At 39.6% G+C, this 11,987-nt stretch overlaps 1 protein-coding gene across 1 annotated transcript in view; it reads right to left on the minus strand.

Moving 5' to 3' along the window:
• LOC108687289 (homeobox protein homothorax) overlaps positions 1-11,987 on the minus strand; it is a 382,549-nt gene that overhangs the window by 179,986 nt on the left and 190,576 nt on the right. The gene's annotated exons all lie outside the window — the stretch shown is intronic.

An 11,987-nucleotide genomic window follows, 5' to 3' on the forward strand; every position in this document is an offset into this window, starting at 1 on the left:
TATATATATATATATATATATGTATATGCGCTGATTATAAGTACTTACAAGTGTAGAAAAGCATTTACGTTTATTACTATAACCCGGTATTCACTCGACAGTTACATATTACACCTGGTGTAATATTAACCAATACCACTATGTGAAACGATCAAACGCGAAAAAATATCATCTATAAAAGCTCCGAAACAAAAAAAAGATTTATCTCTTATTTCTTCCTTACGTGCAGTTACACAAATTCGGAGAATTTTCTATCTTCCAACTGATTTATCAAGCGGAGAGCACCACTCGCGACTGCAGTATTGCAATTTTCCAGATGCGAAAATAGGAAAGGTATCTACTTTATTTCCAGGGAGATCCCGGCTGAATGAGGATACACGGTAAGAAAGGGTGGCGCCGGGGGATAAGAGTAAGCCGCGGAGCGAAGTAATTTCACACGAGAGAGTAGGGTCTTGCTGGGTGAGAGGAGATCCCGCGGAGCTATAGTCTTATCTCGGAAATATAGCGGGCACATCCCCCTGCGAAAATTATATTCTTGGAAAGCAGAAAATTGCTTCGCTTCAGCCCGTTCTGTACGAGCGTGCAGTCCACCAATATTAAGTTCTTGTAACGTTTTTGCATGCAATCAACTGTTATCATAGATACCGAGATTAATTTCAAATAATATGCGAGATCGAATAATAGCGATCCTTTGTAGATTCACTGTCGATTAACTTTGAATATCATTTTGAAACTCTCATTCAATTGGCGCGCGCTTTGAATTAATGGATTTAAAGACGAATCCAACGATATTGATTATAGTGTGCGTTTAACTCTAGATTTTACGGTCACGGCACGACCCGTCAGTTTCTGATTAATCGAAATAACAGGGCTGTGCGAGTGATTCGAAAATAATGATTATTTCGGCACTAGAGACAACCAAAATCGCGTTAATAACAAGAGATCAACGTTCCTGATCTTTGAGCAAATCTATCGAGATGAGCTTTCTTTTATTAACATTTCGTGCAAATTAAAAGAATAATGAAAGATGCAATGATGTACAAAACATAATAAACACACACACACACACACACACAAATATTCAAAACGCATTATCGATTCGACGTGGGATATCTCGTTGCAGAAGATCCCGTCTTTCCACGCCGCGGATAAGTGAATAAACAATATATCAGGATTATTCAAAGTCATTTGCTCACGTTGCCGACCCATTACGCACCGCCAGGCTATACGTCACAGCCATTTCGAAGTCCTCGGAGGCACAGGTCCTTTGGATACCTGTAGAATCCTAGGCTAGAGGTGGGGCGGATAGATGGAGATTTATAGCCGTTAGGAGACAGGGTGTAATCATACACATCGCCCCATCAACTCTGTAACTGTGATTTACCGTGGGAATTCTAAAAAGTTCTAGAGTTTCTACCATATTTTGACCCAAATTCTCTGAATCCCAGTACATAGCTATGATACTGTCGTATGTCAAACCTAGGTACTATTCACGAACGTACAGTTACGAAACCGTTACTAAAATCGTACTATTTTCGACGACGAATGAATAAATGTTACAAAGAATCTCAAAATTTTACAAGAAATCTTTCTTAATAAAACCGTAGAGGTAATGGGTTTAAAGCAACACGAGTTAAATCATGACTTCTAACTTGAATGTTGTCAAAGTCGACTTTATGTCCGTATATAATTGTCGCATCTGACAGTGCAAAACGTTTCTTTAGAAAAAAGATTCGTTAAGTGGCATCGAGTGAGACGTCTCCTTTGAATGATCACCGTAGCTAAATTGCGGGTTAACTTTGGTCTAACGGGTTCGCGTGTTCGCGACAGTCATGCCACAGGGCCGAGTCATGTATCGGGCAAAGCCCTGGAGGAGTGAGTACGATCGGTGGGAGGTGGATGGACCATAATACGACGACCACGTCATCTTCGCTTGAAACTGAATTCATGTAGCCACGCGCGACGCGAACTCCCGCTATGGCTTTATTTTTGCACCCAGCAGCTGACGGTTATAAATTGGAATGTAACAGTCGGACACGCGACGGACGCCGTTTGTTTCTTCCTTGCGTCGACAATGATCTTTCCATGACTAATTTGTTTCGACAAAGGTAAGTTCTCCTTAAGCCACGCATGTATCTTATTATATATCTGTCTTTTCGAATTCAGTCATTTCAAATTCGTGCAATGCATCATACAGACTCCCGGAAGTCCTCGCTGAATTTAAACGCTATTTTAAAAAAATAATAACTGTTACTTGATTTTGCGCAATCATTGATCCGAGTCATTCAGGTTGAAACAGAGAGAGAGAGAGAGAGAGAGAGAGAGAGAGAGAGAGAGAGAGAGAGAAAGAGAGAGGATCTTCAATGTTGGTATCCGGCTTTTCTACTCGTATATAGAAACTTGTAGCGGATGTTATAGATAGAGAGAATATAGGTACGTACCCAATAACCCCATCACGTTGGGGATGCTTTCTCGGTATAAATAAATCAATATAACTCGCTTCCACCCTTAGACGCCGCCCTCTTTCGCCGTAAGGAAGTGACGTATGAGGCTCGCATCTTCAAGGCGAGGGTTGAAGAGGCCACCCTGTTATTTCACAGTTAGGCTCGTCCTTCTCGCTCCCCTCAAGCTACCTCAACTCAACCATCTTTCTCGTCGTCTTCCACCATCCAGACCGACCTGTGCGGCTCCCTAGTGCCGCTTCCAAACGCGCACGAGTCCCTCGGGAAGCTTTTGTCCTCGAGCTGTAAGCGACTTCCTGACAGGCCAAGTTTGCACCTGCTCTCCTTTTGGCTCGTCGTTTGGAATATCTCTCTCTCTCTCTCTCTCTCTCTCTCTCTCTCTCTCTCTCTCTCTCTCTCTCTCCCTCTCCCCCTCCCCCTCTCTTCTCTCTTTCTTCTTCTATCCATCCTCGACATTTCGCTTTTGCTCGTTGTTTCGCACTTTATTCTCCCTTTCTCTCTCGTTTCGTCCTCTTTGCGAACTCTGCCTAACCTTATATCGCCCCACGCCAACACACCATCCACCACCCACCGATGTTACTGGCGCGTAATTTATTCGGGATGAGAGTATCCTTTCTCTTTGGCCGAGGGTAATCCGTAGATCAGCGCGCTGGATAAACCGGGCGTGTCATTATATACGTCCGTCGAAATTATTTTCAAATAATCCTCGCCGTCGACACCTCGAACTCACTTATCTTAATTAAAATTATTCTCATCTAGTAGCTCAAAGCGAATCGGATGTTTACGCGATTACGGTAAACCAACTCGTTGGTTCAAGTAATAGGGTTTGAATGACAGTTTTCTGCGTAAATAGATTTTTGTGAACAGATGCAGGGAGATTATTCAAAAATTTCACGCGTGATTTATTAAATCGTAAAATTCAATAATCTGCATTTTTTTAACATCGATACTTTTAAGATATTTTTAAGTATTTGTGTAAATTTCTGAAAACGAATGTATGAGCAAAGTGAATCGAAAATACAAAAATACAAAAAAGTTGCTCTCTTTCTTTATTAAAATCTATTTGTGCAGAATAAACGTGTAGTATTTCAAGGTTGTTGGTCGGCATCGTGACGTCATTCCTATTTTCCATTTGTGAGCAGAAACACCGTCTTTCTTCGGTAAGTAGAGGGCGACGGGTGGAGGTCTGCGTTCGCAGATGTCGGAGATGCCGAGTGATTAATGACGCCCGATAGACGTAATTTGTTGCGGCTTGCAAACTCGCCGTCTCTCGGTGCGTCTTTCAAATTCAAATTATTGATAAACAGGATGCTGTTTGTAACAGTCGGTACGGGATGATGTCGGACAAACCGGACGACTTAACTAAGCGCAAACGATATAGTAATTAATTTTATAACAACATATTATGACTTTTTCTAAACAGATAATTTTTGCTCTAGTACAATAGAAAGAGAAAGTTGTAACTTTATGTATATGCGATAGCATATACATAACTTGAAACTATATTACTAAAAATTATATTACTATCGTAAAATCATGTGCAGATATTAGAACAAAGTGATAATTCGACTTGATCGCAATGCGTATAATTGCTCAAGTTTTACAGATAATAATATAATATATTCTCGCTTATTCGTGTGCGAATTCGCCAGCACGATTATCAGAGCGCAAAAAAGTATGTTACAAAGACGTGTAGATTAATACGATCAGATTGAAACACTGCATGGTATCGACCGCGCATTATCTAACTCGAGAGAAGAAGGTTAATTCTTATAAGCTGAAATAAAGATAGTCAAGCGATACGGTACTCGCTTTAATGATCGTGCAGCTAAATGTATATACGAGTGGATTTCCCCGTCGCGCGATCGCGAACGACGCCATCGTTTTGCAGCGTACGGATGTGCGATTATCATTAAACGCGTAATGGCAAGAAACAGCATAATGGAAATGGTCGAAGAGTCCTGCTGGTCAACCAACGATAAGATCGAACAAAGGTGTTAACGTAATTCAACGACGACAGCTGAGAGCACCGGACTTTGCCATGCTACATTGCTACCCGCTGGTCGCGCCTTCTCTCGCGAGTCCACTCCACTTCCTCTATAAAACGTAAGTTCACAATTAACACTCTTTCGTTTGCGACAGTCAAATATACGTTGGCACTTAGCGCATACGGTAATTGTGCTATCCTTTCTTCGTACATTATAAGCTCTTATCTTAGGCGCGATAGCTTTGTCGAATGTTTACATATAAAAGTGCAAAGTGGATGATAACATTCCAAAATCCAAAATTAATTGTTTCTAGTTTCTAACAACAAGAATAAGAAAATGTTAAACAAATATTCTTAAATAATTTTTTTCATTGTGACATATATAAGTTTGAAAGACTTGAAACAAAATTCCTCTCTAAAAACATTATTCTATGAGATTTCTTGACAGTTTAGTATATACTTATAGCTTAATTTTTAAAATATTATTTTACACACATCTTTATAATTTTTTTTTTTCATTATTCGACCCATTTCTATGTAAATTAATAATTTTTAAATGCACAAGAATGTTTTAATTAATCGAATCGGTATTCGCCGATTATCATTTCGACGCGTCGACTAATAGCATTTGCGTTAGCTTGCCTGCGCCGGTTAATAATTCGAAAAATCGCTATTGATCTCACGGCATGGATGCTTGCATTAATATCATAAATCAAATACATAATCTTCTGATGGAAATCGATGTAATAATGCTTTGCTTCAGTATGGATCTCACTATCTCACAGTAGATACATCGATACTAAATTTTGTTATAAGAAATGCATTACTAAAAGATTTATATTTAATCGAAATTTTTTTATATCCAATATTCTATAGAAAAATATATAATAATATGATTCACGCACGTATCATTATCGCAAAAATTAAATTCCGATGCAATTATCTCAGAGAAATGTCTGTAGAATCAGAAAAGTTTTTCTCGCTACGATTTATCTTCCTGAAATTTCAGATGCAGTTGGCACCTGATGTCCACGAGGACGTAATTAGATTAATAACATCGCGCATGGAGTTAGAGACCGCAACGGAGATGCTCATACGCGGGGAGGGATAGTTGGACAAGCAGAGGAGTCCGGTTCAACCATACATGGTAGACGACGCCATGGTTAGAAATCATGGCGAGTGACGTCACTCGACTGGTGACACGCGCCAGTTTAATTAGCGTTACAATGCCGAATTCGCGTGTATGTGCATGCCGGAAGGTGGAAACCGAGAAGGCGAGGACGCTGAGCCCGGATAAACCGCGTGCCCTGTTCCCGCTCGCGGAAACCTCCTCTCTTTCTGGCACTCTGCCTGCCTGCCTGCCTGCCTGTCTGTGCCGACCTCTGACCCGTTTCCGAAGCCCCGGGCCACGTTGAACGTTCTCCGAATTACTGGCCCGTCCTTGCACCACACTTGCACCAGGCAACGTTGCACTTAGCGTAAATTCACGGCGAATCGACAACACTTGATGTCCCCTTTGCCTAGTCTCTCCTTTCTTGATTCTCCTTTTCTTCCCAAGATTAACGGATACGTAGAAATAGAAAAACCGAGAATATTATCAAGTACCACTAATTTATTAATCATTAATTTATCGAGATCAATAATAGACGAAAGATTATCAACATCGCATTGAATTTTATACTTTAAGTTTTCTCAATTGAATAGGAATGTTAACACCATAATATAAAACCTTGGTTAAAATTGCTTCAATTTCTTTCATTTTTTGCTCGAAAAATACTTATCAACTATTCCCCCTCTAATTATACAATAAAAAACTTAAATCAATATGACAACATGGAAATTTAGAAATATTATATATAACATGTAGTACAAGCGATAAGAGTCAACGCTGATTATCAATTAGCGCAATTCTTAATATTAAATATATAAACCTTGACTTTTCAAAGTCAAGTACTACATGTTATATATTTCTAAATTTGTTCAATTAAAGGAGTCTAAAATAAATACTTATTAGTTTAGTAATTTCACTTGGTAGAAAGATAAAGAATCTATAATATGGAAAAAAAGACAATAAATGGTTGATAAAGTAAATATGAAATATGAAAATGACGACAAATCATTGCGTGCTTTTATTCTCTTTTTTTCTCTTTGTCTTCAGTGCCGTATGCATCTCGTGAGGTCGTGAGTCACGTGAACGCATGTGCGTGCTGCGGGCATGTGTCGCGGACCGGCCACGACACATGGAACCGAGATAGGAGAGATTTAAAATGTTGCGGCAGGTCGGGAGGATTAAATGATGATAAACTATCTCAGCTCCGGTAGGCTGACCCTGCACGACGACTTGAATTACGGTCGTAAAACAAAACTACCCGATGTCAGGCACGCTCGACGAAACGAAAGACGTATTCGCACCAATCTGTCCGAGCGAAACGCCGAGACGCATAATTATGTGTAGAGCTACTTGTGTGATTTTCCTTTCTCTTCAACTTTTTGTATACAGCACTAATTGATCATTATAGACTGTAATTATAGGATATGTTTACTTTACTGTACCGATTTTATTATACGCCGTATTATAAGGCATATAGTCTTGTTTATATCGCAAAATAACGATATTTTTCAATCACTACCGATATCTTGGAAATAAATGAAACTTTGACAAACTTATTGCTATTGCAGAATGTTTATTAAATAGGAAAGTCGTAATATGATTCGACGTATTACGAGACATGGAAACGAGAAAAATAAGTATATGAAAACAGTCAATAGTGAACGCGAACATTTATTTACAGAGATTTTAATACGATTCGACATGTAATATACTGGAAAGATTGAAGGAACGCATAAATCTAACGCGTTAAATTCACCAAGTTGAAATCCTCGCAGTCAAAATCCACGATCCATCGTCTACGCAAAAAGCGTTACGCAAAGAAACTCGTTGTAAAATCGCGGAACGGACGCGACTCTCCTACGGAGGTCAGGTCACTCCGACGCGAATTTCGTTCGCGCCCGTTTTGTACCCCTTTCTACCCCCTCGTCCCAATCTCTCTCCTCCCGCCATGTAGACGGGATTATTAATTCCCTCGTTAAAATCCGACCCGCGGCGTCGCCACGGTTTGTTATTTACGAACGAAAATTGTAAATACGAGCGGGTCCGGGCGGCGCGGCGCGGCGCGACGCGGCGGCCGTATCGACGCGCAACCACTCTCGCGGCCGCGGGCAATTAATAATCGCATCGAAGCTAATTAAATCCGGAAAACATGCAAATGCACTGTTTATATTTCAAAGCGACGGTCGATCGAGTGCAACGACGTATCGTTGGAGCGTATTCGGAGGGAGAGGTTCGACGCTGGAAAGAGCGAGGAACCGCCTAGGGGAGATTCAAATTATGCATTAACCATAAAAATACATAAAACACGATCGCGTTTCTATTGATTATTGCCTTATGATCGTGCATTGCATATAATAACGTTGATATCGCAATTGAAGATCGCAAAGATCGAAAAGAGATCGCGCGCATTCATCCATAATGACGATTAGTTTCGTTTTCAAACAAGAGCTGTCGATTCAGCTCGAAGATGAGCGGAGATGGAAAACTTGTAGAATCCAAATCCCTGTTGAAAAATTTGGGTACTTACGTAATAAGAAGCAATCGCGAAGAGAAGATTCATCACGCTAGGAATCGTGTCGCAGTCGTATAATCGTTAGAAATTATCTGTTGGAGATCGCGCGCGAACTCTCCAATAACACATTACACAAACACGAACGCAAACCGTTGGTAGTTTGTACGCCGCCTTACTCGTGCTGCCAGCTAACGAGCGATGCGGAAAGCGCCGGCGGTACCGTCGGCAACGCCGCACGTCGTTTACGGCGAGTCGCGAATCACCGTTCGCTTTCGCTTCGTTCTCCGTTTACCGAATACCGCCTCGCGCCTTCGTCTCTCTCTCTCTCTCTCTCTCTCTCTCTCTCTCTCTCTCTCTCTCTCTCTCGGTTCCCCTTCAGTTTTAGACGTTCAGACGATGACGGTATGATGCACTCTATGCGGCTGATGCACTTTTAGAGTCCGCGTGGCGGAGTCGACGATAATGTGGGAGGAGGAAAGAGTGCTCGGGTAAGAGAAAAAAGGATGGCGCGATTGACGGTTGGGAAAGTAGAAAAGGAGAATATGATCGAGAGAAAAAAAGAGAAGACCTCGGCGCTGACCTCACTGCGTGAATGTTTCTTTCTTCCCTTTTTTCCTCGTCGAGTAATTACGTCGTTAAGCGCGAGGCAATTAAGACGCAAGAAATCGAGCAACAATCACATTTACGGGGCTGCCGCTTCGCTACGGTGTATTGATCCACGACGGTGGCCGGGGGAGGGTAGAAAAGAGAGGAAAGAGCCAGCCCGTCGGTCGAGCGAAGCAGGAAGAGAAAGGGAAGGTAGGTAGAGACGAGGAGGAGCCGGAAAAAAAGAGCGTCGACGTTTTGTTGGAATCGAAGTGCTGCGCGCTGCACCGCACCGCGCCGAAGCCGGGATTTTTCTAGTCGATGTGCAAGAGCCGTTCCACAAAATTGAACGTATAACTGTCTTGGCAAACTGTCTTGCGAAACTCAACGCTACCTGTACATTACCAACCAAAATTATAATTTATACCTCGCGCTTACATCCAATAACGTTCAATCGTAATATTGAGACTAAGAGATTAGATATTTATTATATGGAATATTGAAAAATCTAATTGTTAACTTCTCTTACTCGGTGTGCTATAAGATTATTTATAACTTAGTGGGTCAATATATTCATTATTATCACATACTTGAGATTATTTTGAAATAAAAGTGAACATAATAATAGAATGCTATCTGTTCTACGACAAACGTCGACGTTTCTTCGGACTAATATACAGCGTTCGTAGTTCCATAAGATTTTCTTTCGATGCGCGATATCAAACTTCTGAATTAGTTTACGTGTCGCGAGTTGTTAAAATGCGAAACCGGCGAGACACAAAGGCATGCCGCCATCATAATCCTAAGATTTACTATCGTCGATTCGTCGACAAATTCGTTTCACATTTTATATCGATATATACTTTAACGATACATACAATTTACTGTTCGGTTATAACTTAAATCCTTATTCGTGTTATTTGTTGTAAAAATGTATTTAAATCTATTCGTCGAATAGTAGATAACATTTGTATATGACTGTTATTACTCGCGTATATCTAATATTAATAAATAAATGTATTAATTATTTTTTAATAATGTATTAATTATTAATTACACTAACACATATTTGTACCCGGTCACGAATAAATGGAAAGCTGTGATAGGTAATAATGATCTGAAGTGCATACAATTAAAAGTAATGCTAATGATTTATAAGTGCAATTCGAGCAAGATCGCACGATATAATAATGATCTTGAGCTGATGGATAATGATGTTTCAGTTTAATTAGGGTATAAATATCTATATACATATATCACAAATGATCCGTCGCGTGTTGAATTATATCGAAAGGATATGTTAATCGTTTTTACTAAAACGAGGCAATACATCGACCATTTAATGAAATGCGCTTCTATGAATTCGCCCCGTGTTATACGACAGGATCAAATTTATGTAGCAACTGTGCTAAGAGTACAACTACAACGGAATTACTTTACATTAATTTTATCACGAGCTACGATAAAGGCTTGAATATATTACGTTGGCTACTTGCTCCGCGATCATCTCCCGCATCTAAGTGCGAAACGCGTTCGTTATCCTCTTAAATACGAACTATGTTGTAAAACTATGGAATATCCACGCAGGTGGCAAAATTTATCCCGCGTACCGCAACTTGGCAATTCCCCCGATGAGCACAACGATTTTTAACGAGCGATAACGAGCTCCTTTTCCCGTGTATAAAGATAAAGAAAGCGTGTTATTTATTCCATGTGATGCGCAACGCGCGGGAATAACATGGATTCTTGTCGATCGCGTTTATCTGTGTCCATTGACCGTGCCATTGCCGGAACCGTAGCATTATCATTCTTCGTTCACAACACGATTTGACGAGTACTAACTCGAATAATTCCTATGATTCTTGCATTTTCTTGTACATTAATGCGCTTTCGCATTAATTCGCTCAAATAAGATAGAATGTTGAGGTTGATATTAAATTATGTTTTGTGAGAAAGATACAAGGACTGCTTTTTCTCACATCTTCCATCATGAAATATCGCTTTTTTCTATTGTAAGAGAAATTAAAAACAATTTACAATATAAAATTATTAAATTTTTAAATTTCGCCGGACTATATAACGTATCGAAGAGCAAAAACAAAGCATATGCACGAAGATAAAAAATGGGAATATGTAGAAAAAGAAGCGATAGAAAGAGAGAATGATAAAAGTTGGACAGTCATCAACTGTTTCAGGACACGTCTTATTTATGATTTATTATTATGCTTCATTCCAGAAACTTAATGGTTGCAATATATTCTTTTACATCAACTCAATCACTACGCATGGACAAAAAGACGAGAATGATTAAAAATAGTATCAAAGAATGAAAATTTCTGTTTCTATGTCTTATAAGTATATACATAGATGATTCATGAATTTTCCAATATTGGCGAAACCAACAGTGGCGATGAAATTCTGTAATTTACGATCCCTATTATCAAGTTAATTTGAATGATGCGAATTTAAAGCGTAGCAACAATGAAGCATACCGTAACACATTTCACCCCTCTGCCGATGCGCAGATAAGTCAGAGGCGTGTCTCGCGAAACGTATGCACAAACCTGTCATACGAGCAATACACTACGTTAAGTCATACGACGATTATCAGCGACGTAGCGCGACAGGTGCGCGTCGATAATACTATCGACAATAATTGCGAATCGTAGTCGACGGCCATCCCCGATGCGTCGATCCAGATCCGCATAATATATCGGAGTGATGCTTCCGCTATGCACCGACGACGACAACTGATTTCGATCAGTGAAGTGACTCCTTGTTTTCGTAAAACATCAAAAAGATTGAAAACATTAAGAATGAAATTGCAAACAATTTCACATGAAAATAAACATTGTTAAAAGTAATCTCAAGAGTCAAAAATACGTCTTTTATAAAAAAAAAGTATCATAAAAATGAAGGCTAAAAATAAGTCAAAAGGAAATAAAAAAAATATAAATACGTGATTGATAGAATATAAATTCGAGAAATGTGAGAATGTAATAGAAAGTAAAAAATGATCATGCCAGACGAAAGATTCATGAGCCGAAAATTCGTAAGTCATTTCCAAAGTCAATCGAGCTATATTTCGATGTCACATCGACACGATAAAAGTTTTACGATCATGGAATGACATTTATTATTTTCATCTTCTTAAGATAGTTTTAAAATCGTTTACCGATAACCGCTAAAAATATAAATGAGTAAAATTAATATTTCATACTATCTTTCATTCAGATCTTTCGTTTCTTATTGTGTGTGTGTGTGTGTGTGTGTGTGTGTGTGTGTGTGTGTGTGTGTGTGTGTGTGTGTGTGTGTGTGTGTGTGTGTGTG

The sequence above is a fragment of the Atta colombica genome, unplaced genomic scaffold (genome assembly GCF_001594045.1).
Source record: "Atta colombica isolate Treedump-2 unplaced genomic scaffold, Acol1.0 scaffold204, whole genome shotgun sequence".
Classification (NCBI taxonomy): domain Eukaryota; kingdom Metazoa; phylum Arthropoda; class Insecta; order Hymenoptera; family Formicidae; genus Atta; species Atta colombica.